A 23,445-nucleotide genomic window follows, 5' to 3' on the forward strand; every position below is an offset into this window, starting at 1 on the left:
GGCTGGAGCCACAGCCTATTTTTGGAAGCTCTCGAGGCTTCCCTGCCTTTTCTTTGCCCTTGTTCACAGACGGGGTCAGTTTGATTTGTAACGTCTTTGTGTGGGGATTTTATTGTTATTATTATTTATTGGTGTCCTGCCTTTTATTTATGGCATCACAGAAGCAGAGCCCAAGCACAGCAGAAGTGGAAGGGAAGCTCTGGGCTCGACTGCCTGGGGACACAAAAGCAGCCAGGGCTGCAGATATGGCAGGGACATGGGTGTCCCTCTGCACCAAAATGTCTGTTCCCTGTATCTTGCCAGTGGCACCTGCCAGATTTGGGGATGTGGAGGGAAGGGGAGGAACCATCCAGTTTCCACTTGGCCACAGCCCACTTCCCCACTGCCTGGCAGGACACTCCAAGGCTGAGCACCCAAAAGAAGGACCAGCCTGCTTCAGACTGAGGACGTGGGGCTACTTATTCCCTTTGGCAGCTGCTCCGTGGTTTCCCAGCCCAGCCTTTTCTTTGCTGGGCAGCTGCCTTCTCCCTGCTCCAGGTGTCCTATGTGACACCCAGGTCTGGGAAGAACCCTAACCTTGCAGGAATTCCCCCAGAACACAAGGGCAGCTGTTCTGCCTGGGATGCAGCAAAGGACACAGAAGGAGCTGGGTCATGACAGACCCAATTTTAGGAGAATTTGACCCATTCTGCTATGGTGCAGGTTAGAATTTGACCTCTCTGCTGACAGTGCTGGAGGGCAGAGAGGGCTGCCTGATTTGGGAGCCACTGCAGATGGGGACTGTTATTCGGATGGCACAGGACAGCCAAAGCCCCAGCTTGCTCTGCAGGATGGCAAACCACACAGGGGATCAGTGAGATGCTCCTGTGGGTGCAATGCCCCACACAGCCTTTGTCACAGCTGCCATTTCTCTGTGGGACCTGCAGCCTGTCCCAGGGACCCTCACCTCCACCAGGCACAAACGGGAAAGGATCTTCCCCATGGGATCAGGACTGTGCTGGTATAATCACTGTGGCAGCAGGGCCAGGGAGGCCAATGCAAGCCCCAGCCCCTCTGCTGGGCTGTCCCCGTGGAAGGGGTTAATCCAGCTAATGGCATCTCCCTGGCTGTTGATCATCTGACCAGGGGATACCAGGAAAGCACCTCAGATTTTCCTCTTCCTGAGGCTGGCTTGCCCTTCCTCTGTGCTGCCCACATCCTGTGATGCTCAGAGGGGCTTGTAGCTGCCCTGGGGCTCAGACTCCCCCAGTGTGCCCAGCTCAGCAGGGTCTGCCCAGCTGGCCCTCTGCTGTGGCCAGCTTGGGGGTGTCCCAGCCAGCGTGGTCCCTCAGTGCTGGACTATCCCAGGGCTGCCTGGGAGCAGAGGCAGGAAACATAAAAAGCAGCCTAGGCTGTGCTTGCCAGGGCTGGAGCTGCAGCGTGTGTGGGGACTGCCACGTCTGTGAGCAGAAACAGCAAGGCCTAAATATGCTCCCTCCCCCTTGCTCCCCTCCCCTCCTTCCCCATTCGGCCCCTGGGCTCACAGAGAAGTAAAAGGAGAGGGGGAGAAGCATGGGGAAAGGTCTGGATGGATCCCAGGGCCATGAAGCCTCAAGCTCAGCCAAGGAGCTGAGGTGGATAGTTGGGGTCCCATGGCTTGTGAGAGGAGTGGAGAGTCCCAGAGGTGTCTCTGCAAGGGTCCCAGGCTCTGGCTCCTTCTCGCCCTCCACTGCTCCAGCCAAGCACCAGGCTCACCTCCACTCCCAGCCACACACAGTAGGGCTGGTTGCTCCTGCACCATGTCCCATAGCCACCAGGTTTTGGCCCTCTGAGGAAGTTGTGTTCTCAGGGAAAAGTGCCCCCAGCCTCCTCAGGAGGAGAGCAGTGGAGCCAAGGGGGTTGGAGGCAGAACCCCAGCAAGTGGGGCTGGTGGGGAGGCAGCAAGGGCACCAGCTCCACAAGGACGTGGAAAGCAAAAGCAAAGCTCCCAAAGCTCAGTCTGCAGGACTCCATGACATGTGAAAGTGTTTATTTCATTGGACAGAGATGGAAAAACAAAGCCCCAGTAGAGGAGGTGGAAGAAAATCCCCTGCAACAACCCCTGGCTGGGAGCTGCCAGCTCCCATTCCTGCAGCACTCTTCTGCTTGGGACCCAGCACGCAGGAGGGCCACAGCTCCCAGCCCCTCAAGGAAACAACAAAGACTGGGCAAGGGCAATAATGAGCCTGTGAACAATTAACACACCCGGGGCTGACTCTGCTCCGTTAACCTTGGCGTAAAGCTGGGGCTGGCCCTGCTTCTCCAGCTCAGTGCCAGGCAGGCTGTGAGCAGCCTTTGGTCCTGAGAAGTAAATGCAATGAAAGAGTTGAAATCTCTCTCAAATAGTGGGATGGAGTGGACACAGGGCAGCAGGGAGCAGCAGGTACACCCCACAAAAGGGCTTTTTACATGAAAATGCCTCTTGAAGACATGATGGCTGATGCAAGTCGACACAGGAGCATCTCTGCACCTTCCTCTTCTGGACCTTGGGGCATTTGTGAGGTCTTTTCCATCATAAGAGCTCAAGGCACGTGGCCTGTGCTTGGAGGTGCAGTCTTGGAGGAGGGCAGCCAACTGGGGCCCATTGCTTGCGCTGCCCAGCACTCAGCTGTGCTGCTTGGGAACAGCTACAGGACTTTCCCAAGCTCCCCAAGTGACTCATAGACGAGGCTGAACCAGATGTCAGAGCCCTGACTCTGGGACTGACTGGTCCTGGGACCTCCCAACTCTTTGAAAGAGCAGATGTGCTGAGAACTGGACTTGGTGGAAGTGTCCAGGCTTTGGAGCAAAGAGAGGAAGGAGGTAAAGCAGAGATAATGTCACTGCTTTGAGGTGGTGAAAGAGCCTGTCCAAAGCTTAGAGGTCAGGTGTGTTTCTGTTTTGCCTTTTGCACATGAAAGCAGTCAGACAGAGAGGCTCTGATGCTGGAGGAGATGTGCAGTGATGCTCATTCCAGCCCTTCTCACCTGATCCCACCACCCCAACCCAAAGAATAACTCCTGGAGAGTCAGGGGAGCAGTTTGAGAAGACATCAAGCACCTTCACTGCCTGTTGAGTTCCTGGCTTCTCCTCTGATACACACTTAGAGTGTGGGTAATGTGCAAGGCTTAAAACAGCCTTCATTTCCCACTGGCTGCAGAACAGCAGGTATATATATAGAGATATATATAGGAGGCCAAGGTTTTATATATATATGTATATACACACATACTGTGTCTGGAAACTCACAGTGAGATCTGGCCAACGTGGCTCTACATCACTCCAGCAGGCATTTTGTGGAGGGGGCTCTGCACTGTAACACTGGGTTGGCTGGGATGGTGGCTCCCAGACCTTTCAGCCCATCCTGGGCTCCCAGTTGCTCCCAGCAATCTGCTACCCCTGCCAAATCAGCTGATCTCCCATGTCCAGCTCCTGCATAAGCAGGTGAAGCTCAGACCTGCCCTCCCTCCCTGCTGGGCAGTGGGGACTCTGCAGCATCACCCCCAAAATGTGCCCAGCAGGAGAACTACAGCTGGGAGAGCAGAGTCTGGGCTTGGCATTTACTGGGCAGACATCCCTCAGGTGGGGAGACTAGGACAGGAGGTCAGGAGAGGGCAGCTGCCCCATCCCTGGAAACATTCAAGGTCAGGTGTGTCAGGGCTGTGAGCAGTCCGTGGCTGTTGAAGATGCTCATTGCAGGGGGTTGGACTGGAAGACCTTACCAAACTATATTATGACTCTAATGGAGCTGGTGAAACAGATGTATAGGGCCAGTTTTGCTTTCCAATGTCTGTTTGGAGCAAATCCATCCAGATAGATAGATCTTTCAGGGTGCAGCATCTCAGCTGCAGCCCACAAGGCTTGGAACCAGCATGAAAGAAGTTTGTCCTGTGTATTGAGGCTGCCCATGGAGCAGAACACACTTTGAGCCTCTTTATTTCACGAGTTAACACAGTCCCCTTCCCACACCTGGAGCACGTGGTCTGCTCACCTTGAGATGTTTCCAGTGGATGGGAAAGGTTGGTAGCTTAGTTTTGCTCTTGATGCTTTGGCTGTGAATCCTTTCAGCTCCCCTGTGGCCACAGGGCTGGGCAGGGGAAGATGGAGTTCTGGAAACATCCTGGGGATGGACAGAAAGCCAAGAAAGTTTCCCAAGATGAAAGCCATCCAGCATAAATACCAGGGCTGGGCATGTGGGTGGTCTTCATAAACTGAAGCTACAAACTGGCCTTAAAATGATGTTAGAAGGAACATGGTAAGGCCTCACAACTGCAGCTAGCACACGTGAGCTGGGTCCAAGGGATGCTGGTTCCTCAGTGCCCATCACTCACTGTAGGGTGAGCGGCTGAGGAAAATCCTTCCTGACATGTTCTCCAGAGATTTCCCTCCTGCTCCCTCCTCAACACCCTCCAGTGATATCTGCCCCTGTCAACACACACACACTCCTCTGAAAGCTTGCTAGCAAAGGAGAAAAACCTCAGAAAGTAGCAGGTGTCCTTAAGTCCTGTCAAAACCCATCAGCGCTGTCTCTGGAGCCCCTTGGAGCCCAGCCTGACCCTGGCTCCCCCAGCTCCGCTGTAATGAGGGCTTGGGGAGGAGAGGAATGTGCAGCCCTGCTTGGGCACTGCTTGCTTGGATACTGCCTGCTTGGCCACTGCCTGCCTGGTCCTTGCCACTTCCCACAGCTCCTGCATCCCATGATGTGGTGGGGAGCACAGCAGCATGGCACCCACCTCCCAAAGGAGCATCCCAAGATGATCAGAGGACTGGAGCATCTTCCTTATGAGGAAAGGCTGTGGGACCTGGGGCTGCTCAGCCTAGAGAAGACTGACAGACAACCTCATGAACACCTACAAGTACCTAAAGGGTGGGTGTCAGGAGGATGGGAAGATACTTTTTTCTGTAGTGTCCAGTGACAGGACAAAGGGTGGTGGACATCAGCTGGCACACAAAAGGTTCCACTTAAACACAAGGAAAAGCTTCTTTGGTGCTGAGGTGAGGGAGCCCTGGCCCAGGCTTCCTGGGAGGTTTCCAACCCCACCTGGACACGTTCCTGTGCCCCCTGATCAAGGGGAACCTGCTTTAGCAGGGGGTTGGGCTGGATAAGCTCTGCAGGGCCCTTCCCACCCCCACCATTCTGTGATTCTATGATCCCAGGGATCCTGGCACAGCTCATGGAGACCAGTGAGTCTGAGCACTGGATGTTTGGCAGATGGCATCCCCACCACCGCAGCACAGCCCCAGTGGGGCTGCTGAGGCCATGGGCACTGACAGCAAGGAAGGGGCCACACATCCCACAGGGAGGGCAAGGGGATGGTCAGGTGGGGCATTTGTTAGTTTTCTCACCCTTAATTAAAGGAGCAGGACACGTCAAGGAAGACCCCTCATTCAAATAAGAGTCTGCTATCAGTCTTCTGCATCTGGACTGCCAAAGAGATGGAAGAGAGGTTAAGCACTCACTTCTCCAAGGCTGATGGAGTTTGGTGCATGTAGCCTGGAGGTTTTCCAATGGGCCTTATGTTTTATGTCTTTGGGATGTTTTTGTCTTCCTTCAGTTGTATTCAGTGCTGGTATTGTGTTTATATCAGCAAAATTCTAGATTATTGCCCCCTTGTTCTTTGTTTAAACACACATCTGCTTCTTCTGCTTGTGGATTGTCACATGCTGTGTCCTGCCAGGGGACAGAAGCTCCAAACAGGATGTGGGTGGCAAATGTGATGCTCCATGGTAAGTGGTGGAGCTCAGGGAAAAGCTCAGCCTGCTACTGCTCTGGGTGACACACAGCAAAGTGGCTCTGACTGAGCTGCTCTGTAAGAAAAGGCAGCACTGGCTTCATTTAGAGAAACAGGTGAAGCTCCCTGCTGTGATGGAGAGCAAAGCTGCAGGTTAGAGAGCTTAAGGAGAAATGGTTCATGAAGTGTATTCTAATGGGGTCCCAGAGCACCCCATGGCTGGAAACTTGGTGAGACCACAGCCCAGAGGAGAGGGGCTGGGCACAGCCAGGCTGTCCCTCCTGGATGCTCCTCTGCTGGGAACCAGGCATGCCTGGGGCAGATGATCTGTTGCATTAGTGTGCCCACAGGATTTCAGCAAGGGCACTGTTACCTCCTGCTCCCTGGGGACCTGGTGCCTTGCTGGGAGATGGCACAGCCTCATCTGCTGGGGTTCACATCCACGCCTCACTTCCAGCCCCAACCCACCTGCATGGCAGTGCTTCCCCTCAGGAGGGGCTACCAGGGCATGAAGCCACCAAGAGAGCCCATAACCCCTCCCAGCCATACATGCTATCCCTGATCTGCAGCAGCATCTTGAAACCAGTGCACAAAGAGGAATGTGAGCAAACATGGACCCCACTTGGCCCCCTCCCACTGCAAATTCCAGCAAGTGCCAAAGAGGGGCTGGTAGTGAGCAGGAGCAGTTTCAGTCAACTGTGTATTTACTTATGAATTCCAGCCAAGGAGAGAACCAAGGTGACAGAGACCTCTCACTGCCCAGGCTTTCACCCCTTGCACCCCAGCATCTCCCCCACCATCTACTCAGTGGTTTTTCTTTCCCTCCTGACCACCAGTGCCCCTACCCACCTGCCTATCTGTCTCTATTCTTTTCTCTCTGCATTTACTGGGAAAAAAATGTTTCTCCAGAAGAAAATGCAACCAAATCAAAAGAGAAATGGAAGGAAGCGCCTCAAAACTTGCTAGACGGGCAATTTCTGTTCAAGATCAAGGGCCAAATTCTGCTTTCATCACACTGGAGAAAAATCTGGGCTATCTCTCCTTGAATTAATGACATTCCTTTGTAAGAGGAACAGAATTTCATTCATTCACACCACATACAGCAGCAGAGGGGCCATTCATCCTTACAGCTTCCAGTCACGTCTCCCCCAATCCACAGCTCCAGCAAGTCCTGCAAGGGAAGTCCCAGATCATTTTTTTGCATCCTTCCTTGACTTGTCAGCTCTTGATAAACAGCATCTTGTCCCAGTCCCAAACATACAAGCATACTGAGTGATTACATCACCTCCAAACCCACTGCAATAAGATAAGGATAGCTCGCATCCAGTTTGAATTACTGTATTCCCCAGTGGGCTCTCTCCCCTCATGTAGTGCTCAGGGGCCAAGTGCTGGTGTCTGCTGCAAGGCATCCAACCCACCCTTGAGTTCAGGAATTGTTGGCCCAGGTTCCTCCCAGAACTGCTGCAGGGGAGCCCTGGCCTATTGCTCAGTGTTGCTGCTGGGGAGAGACTGAGCTTGCTCCCTGCCCACAGCAGGGCCACAAAACCACCTTCCCCACACCAGTTCTTCACAGCCCTAAGAAGGTCAGGGAATGCTGGAAACTGATTTTCTTCTGTGTTACTGAGGAAGAGGGCACCTCTGAACATCTGGGCCAGCCTCCCCTCAGTACCACACTCCTGCACCCACACCTCCAGGTGCACTGAAGCATCTTCAAGTGAATCTTAATGCACATCAATTGCCCTGACAGCCTCACCTGGGACTCCACTCACCCCCCTGCCCATGGAACCTGGGCTCTATTTAAACAGAGCTCAGAGGCAGAGCCTCCCTTCTCACTCTGGGCTAGGGGTATGCCTCTTGCACTGCCTTGGCTATGTGCTAAAGGCTTTCTCCACTCCTATTTCTGTTTGCTTTTGTTCCTGTCTGGGCTTCCTGGATGGACCTTGGCCATGGCTCATTGCGCCCTGGGGATGTCAAAGTGCTCTGTTACCAGGACCCAGCTCTACCTGCCTGAAGGGTTACACCTCATCAGTGCAGGTACCCTCTATGCTGCCATCATCCTTGGCTTCTGGCTTATCCTCCACCCCAGTCCTGCTCTTGCTACTTGCTGCCAATGATGTGGCTTCTTCCCTGATCACTCATCCTACTCATGGACCTCACTTCTGGTAGGACAGGACCTAATAATATCTTTGCTATTGGGGTTGTTTACTGGAAATTGTTCTATAAGCATAAAGAAGTAGTAGTATTAATGATAAATAAGGTGTTACTCCTTAGCATTAAGCTTCCTGTCTCCTTAAAGACAGGTTCAGATGTAGGACCAAGTTCCTTTAAAGCTAAAGTTAGCATCCGGGGCTTGGGATAGTCTTTGTTAGTGCAGCAGGTCTTCCCTTGCTTCCCAAAAGGAAGCTCCAAAATGGATAGCAGACAGGTACTACTGGTTGGAATTGTGTTGGGGTGATAGCACTGCCATGAGGAGTAAGCTATGCCTGTGCAGACATTGGACTTGCTGAGCAGGTGCTGCAAGGCCACAGAAGACTGTTGTGTGCTGACCCCCTGTGTGAGTGAACATAGAGCCCCCACAGCTGAGATGGAGAACACCAGCAGCAGTGATGCTAATCCCTTCAGCCCATCAGCATCCCCAGCAACATAAAGACCATAGCTTATAAAATATGGCCATGGGACAACCTAGTGATTGTGGGAATGAGCCCCACAGCCAACACAGGGGATCACTGTAGAGAGCCCTTCCAAAACCCTGCTCCAAGCCTGCCCAGAGTGTGTGAGAGGGAAACAGCCTGGTACAAGAGCACCCAAATTCCCCCCAGTCACACTTCAAACAGCTCTGAGATGAGAACTGCTACTGATTCAGATCAAGAGGCAGCAAATAAGTGATCCATTTTCTTGTGTGGACAGACTCTGAAGTCTCAGCACATCTGCACTGAAGGGTCAGCAAGATGCTGCCAGAGAGCAAGGAACTCCCTCTTAACACCTCTGAGGAGCCTAGCAGAGAAGGCACAGGGCCAAGCCAGCTTCTCAGCAGCACTGGCAGGATGATAATGACTGCCAAAGCAACTACCCAGCTGCCTTATGAGACCTCTCTTTCCAAGGCAGGGAAGGAAGCCTGCATCAAACTACCTTAGCCCCTGGGAGTGGGTGTGGGACTAAAACAAGAGCAAGAGGCTCTGGCAGTCTGAGATTGGTCTAGGAAAGCCAGTGGCTGTCTGGGTACCAAATGAGCTGTGAGAGGGGAGCTGCCTGCCAGCCTCTGGGGAGGGGTAGGGTGAAGGTAGGGAGCAGGCAAGCAAGAGTGTTTCCTTCCATTACATCTCTGGGGCTGCTGTGAGCCCCTGGGTAAACCAACAGCTCCAGCTTCCTGCCAGGTCTTAAACTTTTGCAATAAGAAACGTTTTAAAATAAGCAAATACAAGAAATTCCTGCTGTTTGCTGCCTTGCTGCAGGGACCATTTGGCATTGGCACAGAGCAGGAGCTGGTGCCAGGCCAAAGGCTGCTGCAGCCCACATCTAGAGCAGCTCTGTTCAAAGGGCTGCTGTTAGTGCAGGGTAGTGAAGCTCAACACCTGGCTGCCACACTCTGCCCTGCTTGTGTGTAAGGTTTTAGATCCTAGGAGGAGGCCATGGAGCAGAGAAGTGCCCCAGCAGCCATCACATGAAGCTGCAGAGATGGGTTCCCATGCTGGCACAGAAAGGAGCTAAGTGGATTTTGGCCCAGCACCTCACATCATTTCTCCCATTTAGAGCAATTTGGTGTTGACCCACTGCAGATATGCTATAACATTAGAATGAGGGTGGAGGGCAGCATCCACTGAACCCCAAAGCATCTTCCTTCCAGAGCCCAAACTCAATTTGCCTTATTAGATATCAGGCTCTGTTGAAAAATCAGTGGGAATAAGCCTGACTGAGCTGCTGAGAGCCCAGCACTGCCCCGGGGGAGCAGGAGCCAGCCCTCTCAGGGCTGTGGGGATCTCTGTCCTCAGGTCAGCCTTAGGGAAAATGTGTTTTTATTATTAATCTGCCTTTCAGAAACAGTCACCACTTAGGGCAGCAGCCCAGTAAAATGCCTCTTCTTAGGGCACTGGCAGATTTGGATGGAGAGGGGGTCCTTGGGTTCTTGTGGGTGCTCAGTGAACTCATGCATGAGACAAGCAGCCTTGCACAGCTGGAGGAACCTTGTTGATTTACACAAATTCCTCCAGACACACACACTGGGGTTTATGCTCTACTGGCATTTGCAATTCTCCAGTCTGGACTCAGGCTGGGAACTTTTATTGGGTGGATTCTAGCAAAACAGAAGGCAAGGAATAAAAATAACTCTTTCTGGGCTGGGTTGATTGCCTTTACACCGGCACAAATCCAGGGCAGCTCTATTGGTTTTGAAGGAATAAGTGGGTTTATTCTGGTGTAACTGTGTCCCAAAGGCTGCATGAAAGGTTCCCAACAAAACCTGAAATGATGTGGAGCTAGCACAGCTTCACTGTTTTGGGGCTTCATTACAAATTTGAATCTCAGACTGAGCTTGTCAAAAGATTCCATAAGGTTCATGAACCTTTCAGTCAAACCTTGGCCCAGAGTCAAGCCAAGCCGAGCTGATTTATAGCTTTGCATGGAAATAATGTGAAATCAGTGGGTTTTGTTTGGTCTTAAAGCTGAAGCTTCATGCTTGCAGCCGAGCTTGGCTTTCCAGAGTCAATTCTCTTTGAAAGTCAAGCTCAAACCCGAGTCTGCAGTGGGAGCCGTGAGAGATGCTGTCTAGGTTAAAAACATGGGCCAGATTTGCAAGGGTAATGAGGGTGGTGATTCTTTTGCACAGCCCTCTGAGTATGAAAGCAACAAGGTCTGTGCTGCTGCTCCATGCAAAAATCAGATGCAATTCATTAGGACATAAGGGCATGTAAGGATCATTTGCTTCAGCTGTCTGCTGAAGTGAGCTAAGTACTATTAGTCCTAATCTCCAGCAGGCCCTACGACTGCCTCTTGGAGAGACAGGAGATAGCAGTGTTCCTCTGATATTCCTCTTTGCACTTCAAAGCTGATGGAGTTCCTGCTGGTTATATATTGCCTGTGGGATTAAGATTCACAGGCAGCAGTGAAGCAGTTGACAGTGTGGTTTGGCAGAGCTGAGCCGGCAGCACATGCCTTGTCCGTGGCCAGCACTGACTGCAAAGCACTCGCAGCAGCCCTGGGACGAGAGGGATGTAAAGCTCCCTCAGTTGTGTGGGGCTATGCTTGGAGCTAGCCCAGACTGCTTGGCTTATTTCTTTTTGTGGCCAGTTTGGGGTGAAGAACGCCAGGAATGGCACCTTCCCCATTATGTTGATGTAGAAATGGCCAGGGCTTGGTAGCAGCTGGCTTTGTGAAGTGACCCATGGCATGGCCTAAATCCTGCTGTGGCATGGGATAGATCCTGCTGTGGCATGGCTTCACAGGAGCAAGGGCTTTGCCTGGGCTTGTGTTAGAACACCTAACTGGGAAAACTCAGGATTGTTGGCCCTTGTTCTCATGGGGGACTTCAACTCACCAGATATCTGCTGGGAATACAACACGAGGTTCAAAAGGTTCATGGAGTGTGTGGGAGAGAACTTCCTCATGCAGCTGGTGAGACAGTCAACAAGGGAATACACCTTGCTGGACCTGATGTTCACAAACAAAGCAGGTCTGGTGGGGGATGTGATGGTTGGAGGTTGCCTAGGGCATAGGGATCATGAAATGATTAAGTTCTCAACCCTCTGAGCAGCAAGGAGAGGGATCAGCAGAGCTGCCGCCTTAGATTTCCAGAGGGCAGACTTTGATTTGTTTAGGAAGTTGGTTGCCAGAGTCCCTTGGGAGACAGTCCTGAAGGGTAAAGGAGTCCAGGAAGGCTGGACATCCTTCAAGAAGGAAATCTTAAAGGTGCAGGATCAAGCTGTTCCCTTGTGCAAGAAGATGAGCCATGGGGGCAGAAGCTTCAAGGGCTTTTCCAACCAAAATGATTCTATGTCACCCTTTCCTGAAAGGCTTGTGGGATGAAGAATACAGTGTCTCTTCTGAGAAGCTCCCAGTCAGGCAGTTGGGCTTTTCGGTGTTTTGCTGTTATTTTAATGCTCTGGTGATGCCAGGAGCAGCCCAATGCAGAGCCTTGCATGTCCTAGCCCTTGCCAGAAGGAGCTGGCCTGACTGTTCCTGAGCTTCCCAAGTGCTTCTCAAACTGACAATGAATTGGGAGCAGAGGTCTGCTGGGAGGCCCTGCAGAAGGTATTGCCATACCCCAGGCAAGGGCTGAGGACTCCCCCAATAAGGGGCTATAGTTGCAGAGCTGGGCCACCCTTGCCTGCTTATGGAGGTATGTCCTCAGCAACTGTCCTGCAGTGATGGAGAAGATGCCCAGAAATGGCAGCCAGCCTAAGGCACTAAACCCAAACCATCCAGTTCCACAATCTTCTTTGAGCAGCATCACTCTCCTTCCTGTGGGACTATTCAGTTGAACTTCTTGGATGGCTGGGTAAGTGCTCAACAACAGCTTGTCAAGCTCTCGCTTTGAATGTGATCACCCTGTCCTGTGGGCTTAACAGCAATCTTGTTTGGAGTGTTTTGGGGACTAGCAAAGCTGTACTTACCTAATCTGGAACTAGAGAGCAGCATGTAATCTTCCTGGGCAATCACAGCTAATGAGTTCAGTTCAAATGTTAACTTTTGGCCAGCCATGTGGAGAGTAAACAAGCCAAAATGAGATGAACTGAAAACCAATTGAAGGGACTTGACATGTGCACACAGAGATGGCCCAAGCAAGACTAGAGGCTAAATTCAATGGATAAATAACTCATTGTGAGTTATTTGCTCGGCTCTACTTAAGTGGTTGATTATGTGGGTCTTTGGTTAATTGACTTATTGAGTGGCTGGCGTGGGTTTCTGGCTGCTTGCTCACTCCCTGCACATTTTTGCTATTAACTCAGCTGTTTGATGGAACAAGTAGTCTATTGTCTATTTTTTGCTGGCTAGGTTGGTGTTTGGTTGGATATTGGCTCTTGGGCTAATTGAACACATCTGCTGCTGGCTGCATGATGGCTTGCTGGGTTCATCACTGGCTCTTTGTTTCATTGCCTGTCTGATGTGTTGGTGGCCAGTTTGGCATGGATCAGATGTTTGCCTACCTAATTTCCTGCTCCTTTGCTCTTGCAAACCAAGTTCTTGCTGTTCATGGTTGCCATTTGGGGTTGCCAATGCTTCTTCCATCACGCTCAGGCTTCCAAACTGCAGCAAAGACTCCTCCTTGGCAAGCTGCATTCAGTGTATCATCTCCAGGACATCTGAGGATTGTCACCAGGAAGGATGGACATTTTCTGGAAGTCCATTCCCAGCTGTAGCTGTGTTCTGCAGCCCTGGCAAGGCTCCATCCTGACCTTTTGCTTTTTCCATTGAATTCCTCATGGCTTCTGCTGGGAAATGTGGCACAAGGAGCTTTGGGTTTAGAAACAGGTGGGATGCTGGCTCAGAGGGAGGCTTCAGCTAGAGCAGGAAAAGAAAAGGGAAACAAAGGGAGCAGGGGAGAAGAGACCTGGGCAGGAAATAATGTTGGGAAGGCTACAGGCACTCTTCATGCTCTTTTGCTTGCTTTTGGCCTTGATTTAACTTTAATTTTGGGGTGAAATAATATTTTTCCACTTGGGTAAGAACCATTCCTTAGAAATGCAAGTTTGATGGCCTTGAAATCAACATCACAGGCTGCCCAGGGAGTGTGGAGCCTCTTCCTCTGGAGGTCTTCAAAACCCACCTGGATGTGTTCCTGTGTGACCTGACCTAGGTGAACCTGCTTTGGCAGGGGAGTTGGACCTCTAAAGGTCCCTTCCAACCCCTACCATTCTATGATCACACAGTGAAAGGTATGGTTCAGAGCAGAGCCAGGAGCTAGCTCAGGGGACCTCATGAGGGACAAGGGTGGGAAGGAGGGAAAGCCTTCCCCATGCTCTTCCCCCGTGCCTTGTGGAGCACCTGAAACCCATTAGCACATGGGCTCCTCAGGGGCAGCCTAGCTGGGCTGGGCTCTGGCTGATGTGAGAGGTGTTGACTGGAGCTGAAGCTGACTGGATGAGGCCCCAGGGAGACCCTCAAATGAACTTGTTTACAGTTTTCCTCTTTAATTTCATCTGCCATGTTTGTAAAACACTCTCACAGAGGAGATGGCAGTCTGTGTGTGTCCTGCTGTGCTTCCTGCTTGTCTGGGGATCCCAGTGGGATGCTTGGCTGTGCTGGGCAGCTGTGGCATGTGCAGACAAGACCAATGCTCCCCACAGCTCCCTGCATGGCTCTGAGTGACCCTTTAGTAGTGTACTCTGTCCGTCAGGCTGAGCATGGGGAATGAACTGGTTCCTGCTGTACAGCCCTCCAGGTGAAGGTTGGAAATGCAATGAGATCTGCTCTGGGAGCATCTCTCCCTCAGATAGCTCTGTCCTAGGCTTGGCACCCTTGGAGACCTCATCCCCAGACAGACCAGCCATGACATCCCTAGGGAAGCTTCTCTCAAGACACATCATGAAACCCACGGTCTGGGCAAAAGCTATCTGCTTGCCTGGCTAGATTTGGAGGAAAAGCATCCTCCATATCAGGGCAGTTTCTGTTGCCTCAGACTCTTTCTGCAATGCCACACACAAGATATCCTTTGACTCTTTTATCCTGTGCTCCAAACATGTGATTTTCTTGCACAGCTGCAGCAGTGCTCTGGCTATCAGCTGTGGTGCTGCTAAAGGAGCAGCTCCCCCTGTGCAGCGCTGCCCTCCAGCTCAGGGACACGAGATGAGTTTTTGTCCTGTGATCCCCAGGCAGGGGTGAAGGATGTCTGTGCCCTTGGGCAGTTCCTTGGCAATGTGATGGAGAAAAGGGGTGGGATAAAGAGGTACCACTGAGGTCAGGTCTTCTAATTCAGACCTTATCTTGGATTTCTCCAGCTGTATCAGTGGCCAAAACCTTCAAGGTGAATCTGATGAATGCAAATCCAAAACTTAGGAGTCCTCTTGAGCAGCCAGACTCCCTCAGCAGCTGTGCATGCCCAAAGAGCAACAACTTGTGGCCTTGGAGACTGTGAAACTTTTGTCTCCTGCCACAGACTTGTCAGCAATGCCCATCTTGGTGCATCTCTGCACAGTCCTGGGCCAAGCAGGGATGAGGAGCACACCTGGCACTGAAAGATCTTGCTCCAGCCACTTGGTTGCACAAGGACTGTGCATGAAAATAATTCCTACATCAGCAGCCAGGTCATATTTTTTTTTCTTCTCCCCACCTGTTTCATTCTTTCTCTTTTTCCATTTCTGTGCCTTATTCCCCAGCAGCAGCCTGGGTTGGGCTGGCAGGAGCTGTCCTGGGGCACACTGGAGAGTGAGGGAAGATGCTGTCTGTCTAAAGCTCCCTGAAGGTCACCAAAAGGTAAGGGAACAGAATAGGCCAAATTCTACACATTTTTCTTACTGTCTGAAGTTTCTCCTGTCTTGGAAAATGCCTGCAGGGGCATCTTGCTGTAATCCTGCAGAAAAACATGGGGCTTTGGGAGGGCAGACAAAATGAAGGTGGTTTGGGGGTTTGGATTTGTTTGTTTAACTTCTTGGAGAGACAGGGAGGAAGAAAAAGGTGAGTGATGGGATGATTCCTATTTCATGTCAACTAAATCAAGAGAGAGAAGATGGGGAGTAGAGAAAATGGGAAGAGGCTAGACCAGCAAGGGATGACATACTCCTAGTCTTTGGACTTCAGTGGGCCAGCAATGCCTCCTGCAAAACTGGTTCTTGGCTCCTGCTTGTGACTGAGATGCACCAGTACAGCATCCTCACAGACTGCCTCATCACTGTGGTGGGAGAATAAGTCATGAGAGTGAGTGATGCCCTTAGGAAAAAAGCTCAGCCTGGGACTTGAGTTGATGCACACCCATAGCCCTGGGACACCCCACAGCTCAGCACTTTCTCCCTGCCCTTGCTGTGTGCCCTGGTGCTGCTCAGTTTGACACAAACACAATCCCTGACATGTCCTGTCCCTTGGTGAGCTCATGACTTGTTTTAGCCCCTCCATGGTAACACTGGAAGAGGGGAAGGGAGTCACTACCTGTCTGTTTTCTGAGCCAGGGGAGAAAGATTGTATCTGCCAGCAAGGCTGCTGGGGGATTTTTGTCTCAGCAGCATGTGCTGGGGTGGCAGGAGAGACTGATTGTGCAGGCACTGAAAGACAAGAGATTTCATGTACTGGCACCATCAGTAGTTTAGATACTGAGGCAGTAAAAGTGATGCTTGTCGTAGATATTCTGTGTGTGCTGGCTGTGATGTGCCTGTATTTATGCAGGCAGTTTCCTGGGGACTACATGGCTAACACCAAGCCATCTGAAATGCTGCTGCAAGGGCTGGATTAGCTCCTCCTCAGTAGATTTTGTGTGATGGTTTGTGCAGTGATTAAAATGAGACAGGAACTGCCCAAAATAAGGGCTTGAATTCCCGTGGCCAAGCCAACACACCCCAGCCATGGGGCCAGCTGTGTGTGCAGCAGCTGGATCAGCTCCACCAGGTTTCTGCAAGCTGGTGGCACCAAGTTCCTCTGATGCTGGCACCTCTATCCTCCTGCCTCTTGTTAGCTCCTGCCAGGATGTTTTCTTTAGCTGTTTCCACAGCACAGCCAGCAGCATGTGGCTCTGCTCTACTGCAGCCCAGCCAGGCTGGTCTGAATTAAACACTGAACTACTTTACAAAGCTGATCCAGAAAGGTATCATAAGAATGGGGATGCAGAGGGGAGACCAAAGGAGCTCTGAGGTGTCCTGAAGCCAGCAGAGTCTGGGAGTGCTCAGCCCAGCACAATCACCCTGAGCCTCCAAACTGAGCTTTTCAGTCCCAGTGAAGTGAGGACAAGTACTAATGTATGGATTCTTGTTCTATAGCAAGGAAGAATTTTCTGGATGAAAGCTTTAATTAGATTTGCTTGGACCATGTTCACATGCCTCCTGGGTTCACTTTCTGTGAATACTTTAAATAACAGTTTTATTGGCAGGAACATTTGTGCAAACTGCAAATTTGGGGTCAGCATCTCAGCTGATATAAATCAGTGCAGGCCTCTCTGAGGTGATGGAGGACACCCCCACAAAGGCACAACCCCTAAATGAACATTGAGTCTTGGAACATGCACTTGGAGTGAAAATCTCCAAGTGTTTGTACTGGAAACCTTCTCCTGAGGCTGCAGCAGCTTTCAAATTGCAGCAGGGAGCATCAAGCAGCGGTCAGCAGGGATCCTGGCATCCTCCTGCATCTCCTCACCTCCTCTGTCTCCCCACATTGTAGTGCTCTGCTCCCAGGCAGCCCTCCCCAAACTGCTTCCTCTGGATGGTGGTAACAAGGTGAGCTCTGTGGTCTGGACTGACTGCCCTGGGTATACACAGAGCCCTCACCCTCCTGGAGCTTGCTTCAGTCCAGCTCCTAGTTTGGAGGTGTTGAGTTTGAGGGATGTAAAGTAGAGGGGATGGGGCTGAGCCTGGGGATGGCAGGAGAAAAAGGAGGCGAGGGGCCCTCTGATTGCTGTCTCCCTCCAGGAAGAACTGGAGCATGCCCAGAAACAATAAACGTCCAGCAATGATTTGATGGGAGTTAGGATGGAAAAGCATCACAGAGGGTGCGTCTGAGACAAGCTCTCACTTTAAACTTTGGTGAACTCTTGAACAAATCGCTGTGCATTTGCAAAGCTGTGCTCCATATGGGCCAGGGCTGCCTTGGAAAGGGGGTTGTTCTTCCCAGGGATACAGAACCTGCTCAGGACACCTTTGGCCAGTGCTGAGGATGAGGAGAGGTGAGGTCAGGGACAGCTGATGCAGGAGCACAGGAGTGAGGGGAGGTGCTGTGCAGAGAAACCAACTGTGTTCCAGGTCTTTGTGGACCTGCCATCCCTCAACACTGTGCCTGTCACAGAGCATCACAACTCACCAAGTCCCATAGCCCTTCTTAGGCAAGTTTTGCATGTCTGGCTGGAGCCCCCAGCTCCAAAATCCCCTCCATGGGGGAACAGTTCAAAAGAACAAGAGAGGGTTTCAATCCTTCACTGATGTGAGCCAGTTAGTCAAGCATCTCAGAAAGGAAGGATGGTATTGGATGCACCAAGCAGGCTGTGGCTGGCTGCAGGGTTGCAGGGCATGGATGGATGGTGGCTCCTCAGGAGCAAAAGGTGAAAGAATAACAGCAAAGCAGGAAAACTTCCTAAGAAAACCCATTCCTGATGTCTACATGGGTCAGATCTGGCCATTCTCCCCAAGGGTGGGGAAGGAGTTGGGGAAATGCTGATTTCCCATTCCCTGATCTACTGAACATCCCAAATAGTTTCCATCCCAACAACTCTCACCCTGTCCAGACACTGTGGGGGGACTAGAGACTGCTGGTCCTGAGGCAGTGGTGGGATAGGACACAGTGTGAGGAGCATGTCTGGAGAACACAGCTCTCTGCAGAGGTGTTAGCTGTGCTGGGGAGCCTCTGCCCTGTCTCAGGGCCTGACCTCCCTTGTGTTTGAGCCATCAGCACCATCCAGGGATTTTCCATCAGGGCACAAAAGTGCAGTGCTAACTTGGGAGCCCTGATCCCAGCTGGTATCACCAAAGGGCACTGGTGGCAGCCAGCCCCAGACACAGAGCAGTGCTAAAATCAGTGAAATTACTCCTAAGCTCATAAATAGTACTGAAGGCAACTTACTGCCTTGCTGATCACTGCTCCTCTGCATGGGGGGCCAAGGGAGCTGCTCCCTGCCTCACCCAGGAACTCAAGGAGACGTTCAGAGAAGGGAAATCCCTGTTTTGATGTGGGGCTTGGGGGTGCTGATGAGAGACATGGGGAATCCAGGCCAGGACTTGTCCATTGCTCTTCATCCCCAGAGCATGGGAAGGGAGCCCTGGGGTCAGGCAGGTAAAGGGCTCTGGGGTCTGCACAGTCACCTGGAATAACAGGGGGAGGAATGTGCAGGGGACTGTGCCTCACCGAGGGCATTAGGGGTGATGGGGGTTGAGAGGAGAGTGCGAGTACTTCCCAGGGGCTTTATGGGGAGCAGTGCTGCTCTGGAAATGAGGTGTCAGTCCTCAAAACAACGATGCAAGAGAGGGAAGAAGCAGCATCCTCCTCTTCCAAGGCTTGATGAGCACCGAGGCTCAGTGGGCAGCACACAGACAGCCCCCAGGCACCTCACAGAGTGATCTGGCTCCTTTTCCTGTGGTTTCCATGCAGGGTTTCTGAGGTGTGGGGAGGGGGGGGGGGGGTCTTTCATTCAAGTGCCTGTGTGCAGCCAGTGCCTGCATGCACAGTGAAAAGTATTCTAAACAAACATCAGAAGCCCTCCAAAGCCACTCCAGCAACAGCACAAGCCTTCCCAATCCACTCCAGCATCATTTTGGGGAGGGAGCAGAGGAAGCACTGCCCTCACACCCAATAAAGTGTAGCTGTATCTGGTTTGTATCTAAAGGGGTAAAGAAAGAGAGAGAAAAAGCCTCTCTGAAATGAGATTCCTTACATGACAGTGTGCTGACATGATCTGGAGTGATTTTTGGCAAGAAGGGGGAAAGCTAAGCAGGAGCTGGGGTTTGCAGGGTCATGCAGACACCAAGGGGGGCTGTAGGGCTGCTGTGCTCCACAGACACACACTCTCTCACCACCCCTCACCCCAAAGCTGCTGCCTGTTCTCAGAACTGACCTTGCTGGGACACTGCTCTGCTGGAAAGGGACCTCTATGTAATGCAGGGAGTGGAGGTTTTCCACCTCCTTCTCTCTCCACTGTCCCTCTATCCTGACTAAGCCATCAGTGAGGGGGTGTCCAGCAGCCACGTGCCAGAAGTACAGGTGTGCATTCCCAGCCAGCGACAGGTCAAGTGGACACATGGGATCAGTAATTGCCTCTCTCTCTGGGGGAAAGTGAGCAGGGAAACATCAGGCTCCCCTGCAAAAAGCCTCCTTCTCCCACTCTGGCACAGCTCAAAGCCAGATGATGTTGCAGGGGTAAAACACCCCGAGCTGCTGTGGCTGCTGTACACACGCAATGGGGCTGGGGAAACCAGAGGGGCATCTCCCAGGTGGGCAGGGTCCCCCCCCCAGCCCCTCCCAGCCACCTCTATCCACACAAGGCTTCTGGATGTGTTGGGGCACATTATCCCTTCAATCACTCCAGACCCCAGTTTGGTGGGTTTCACTGACAGCTCATTTCTGGGTGTGTATGAGCCCCTGCCCCAGTGGTGTCTGTAGCAGTGTTGAAGCTGCCTGCTCTTGGCATGTTGGGGTCAATGGGAGCTGGGAAGAGCAGCAGGTCAAGCAGTGGCATTTCACCTGTCTGCCTCGTCTCATATCTCATGTGATGGAGACAGAGGTGCCTGACCCTGCTGGGTGTCCAGACAGGTCCCTCCCTTTCCCCATGGCCTCTGCTCACACTCCTACTTCCTCCACTCCATCTCCCTCACCACAGCAGATGGAATCTGGCCAAGGAGCCCAGATCTGACATCATCCCATGAAACCAGGAGAGTTTCAACATGTATGATGGGAATAGTGCAAATGCAACCCATCTGTCGGAGCATTTCAATGAGTTCCCATCCCACTCCCAGCTCCCCATCCTCCTCTGCCCAGGGCAGTGCTGGGATGTGGGTCACATTGCTGGGGCAGCACTGGGGGTGACCAGTAGATCACTTTGCTAATGGGAAATGAAACTGCAGGGGGTCACAAAGGGGCTGTGCCCTGGGGATGCTGTCAGGAGGGCCTGGGACTCTGCAGGCACCCCCTGTCCCTCCCAGTGTGGGGACTGGGCTAACTGGAAGAGCCCTGCAGGGCACTTGGGGGTGTCTGGGGAGCCCACAGGTGTGACAGCCAGGGAGTAGAGCTGGGTTTGGGTCCAGGCAGCCTGGCAGCCCTTCATCCCCTTCATGAGAGGGGTACAGAGGGGGATGGGGAGGGGAGGTCAAACAGCTCTGCAGGAAAATACATATCACCTATTTAATAAGACCCCTTCAAAAAATGTCTCCCAGCTGAGAGTCATCAGGGAGAGCTTTCCAGGAATACTAATAAGGAAAGCAGGCCCTAGCCTCTGCAGGAATACCTTGGGGCTGGCTGGGGAGAGGTGTGCTGCTGGGAAAGCAGGTTGTGAAGCCAAGCAGCCACAGAGCCGGGACTTGCGAGGCCTCTCCAGCAAGGCAGGAGCTGCCTGAGCATGGAGCACCCTGAGGAAAGGCTGTCTGCAGGCAGCTGGAGCAGGGGCTGTAGCCCTGTGGGTAGCCCCTCTGCTCAGAGCCACCTCCCCAGGGCTGGGGGCTGGGCTCCTGTCCTTCCCAGGACTGGTGGTATTCAGCCTAAAAAGGGAATTGTTGGAGTCTTTACCAAAGAAGGAAGGGCAGCTGAGCTGCTGGCAGGCAGAGCTGGCGGAAAGGAAGCTGCAGCAGAGGTCTGGGGGCTTGCTGCCCTGCTCATCCTGGGCTCCCTTGGAATGCACAGGGGCCCAACTCAGCCCAGAGGTGCTGTGGAGACTGGTGCTGTGCTCGAGGCTGCCACAGGGACTGAGCTGCCCTGACCCTCTGCATTGTGTGCAGCAGGTGTGGGGAGCTGACCTGCAGTCAAATAAACCCTGTGCCTTCCCTGCCTGCACCTGCATGTGTTAAGCAAGGCTCCCATGGGGCAAGGAGAAGCCATACTCCAGCTTCCCACTCCTCCCAGGGCCTTCCTCCATCCTCCATATTCCAACCTCTGTCATCCACACTCCACCCTCGATCCTTCACCCTCCCTCCTCCAAGCCCCTTGGCACTAGGTGGGAGAGCAGAGGAAAACTCTGCCCTGGGGCACACAGAGACCTTCAACTGCCCTGCACCCCATGGAGGGGCCATGGCCCCTCTCCCCAAGCTGGCAGATTTATTTCACATCTCATCCCTCTGTCCCCACCATCACCAACCAACTGAAGCTCAGAGACATGCAAAGCATCCTGTGACTAGAGAGATGTGCCACAATGCCAATTTCTGCCCTGAACAGCAAGTTCTGCTGCTGTGTAAAGGTCCCAGCAAGAACCAGACAGAGGCTCTGTCTGGGGCAAGGGCTCTCAAGCTGTTTTATAATGAGGGGTTGTAGCTCTTGATGGGCTACAGGTCAAATGCATGCTTATAAGAACTTAGTAAATGTGGTTTTAACAACCATCTGGCACTTCTTTTATATGCAATAACCATTCCATTACATCGAAATAAAACCCACATTTAAGGCACTTAATTGCACAAGTGGCCTTTAGCTTTTTCTCCTTCATCTCATAAAACAAAACTTTCCCATGTACCTCTGTCACAGCAGAAGAGCTCAGCTGCAGCTCTCCAGCCTCCTCTTGAGGCTGGGCTGGTGCATGTGGAGTGTCTCAGGCCCCAGGGTCCATCAGCTTCCCCTGGGGAGGTGGTGGGGTCAGGCACCCTGCAGCCTCTCAGAGGGGTCTCCAGCATCCCTGAGGATTGTGTGGCCATCTCCTGATACAGACCATAGCAGGGCTAGGGCAAGGTCAGAGGCTCATCTGATAGTTTGAAAAGTCACGTCACAAGGAATTTTGAGATCATTTCAGTTTGGTTTCTGTCCAGTCCTGGGAAGAATAATCTTCCCCTCAGCCCAGTTTCTCTTCAGGAAGGGCAATGGGGATGAGAAATGCCATCACAGGTAGCCAAAAGGTGTCAGTTGGTTACTGCAAAATGTAAAGTGATGCAAACCCATCTTGGCAAAGCAAAAGCCCTTTCTGGGACAGAATATCAAAATCAGATGCTCTGATGCAGGACGTTTTTCCTTCCCCCAGGAAAGCTCCAGTGACAGGATTTTGCAATGCACTTCACAGGAGCTACATCTCCCAAGGGAAAATGAGGGAGGAGTGACCTAGTCAAAGGGGACAGCCTCAGCATGGGAGATGCTCGTGGCACAGGTGGGTGCCTCCATCCTCATCCCATCATGCCCATCCATGATGGGTGGACGCCTGTATCCTGTTACCATGCCATGAGCATCTCCTGTGTTGAAGCAAACAAACATTCAGGCTCAATAATTGGTGGATTTAGGTGAGTGGTAGTTTGGTGCTGTCAAAAGTGATGGGCAGCATATCTTGTCTGGACCCTATAAATCATGAGTGAAGCTATCCCAAACACACCTCAGTGTCACCCAAACTGGAGCCAACAGCACGTCCCAGCTCTGGCACAGAGGGAGAAGCAAGGGAGGCCAGAGAAAGCAGGGAGAAGGCTGCCTTCTCTGCAGTGGCTTTCCACGTTAAGCAGCTCCACAGCTCCTTACCTTCTCCCAGCAGGGCCAAGAGCTTCATCCACTTAACACCCAAAAAGCCGAGGAGTAGAGGCAGAGGGGTGTGTGAGCAGGCGCTGCACTGGCTCCAGAGGAGCCTCCCTGGAAAGCAAAAAGCACAAGTTCCCAGTGCCCTCTGCAGGAGGAAGCACAGCCCTTTCCCTCACATTCTGGGGCCTTCCAGGAGGACAGTGAGCAGCGGGATGGGTGTCTGGCTCACACTGCTTGCCATGTTCCCCCGTGGGACAGACAGCCAGGTGTGCAACAGGGAACCTGAGGCCTCACCCCCATCCCCAGGGGCTCACGGGGATGGGGAAGAAGCCATTTTGCTCACTGATGTGTGTGTGTTGCCTCACTGCAGGAACTTGGGAGTCCTCAACAACGTGGCTGTGGCTGTTCCCAAGAGTCACTTGAAATAACGAACACGGGGCAAACAGCACACACAGGTGTTATTCCCGGG

This window comes from Colius striatus, chromosome 16 (genome assembly GCF_028858725.1).
Source record: "Colius striatus isolate bColStr4 chromosome 16, bColStr4.1.hap1, whole genome shotgun sequence".
Classification (NCBI taxonomy): Eukaryota; Metazoa; Chordata; class Aves; order Coliiformes; family Coliidae; genus Colius; species Colius striatus.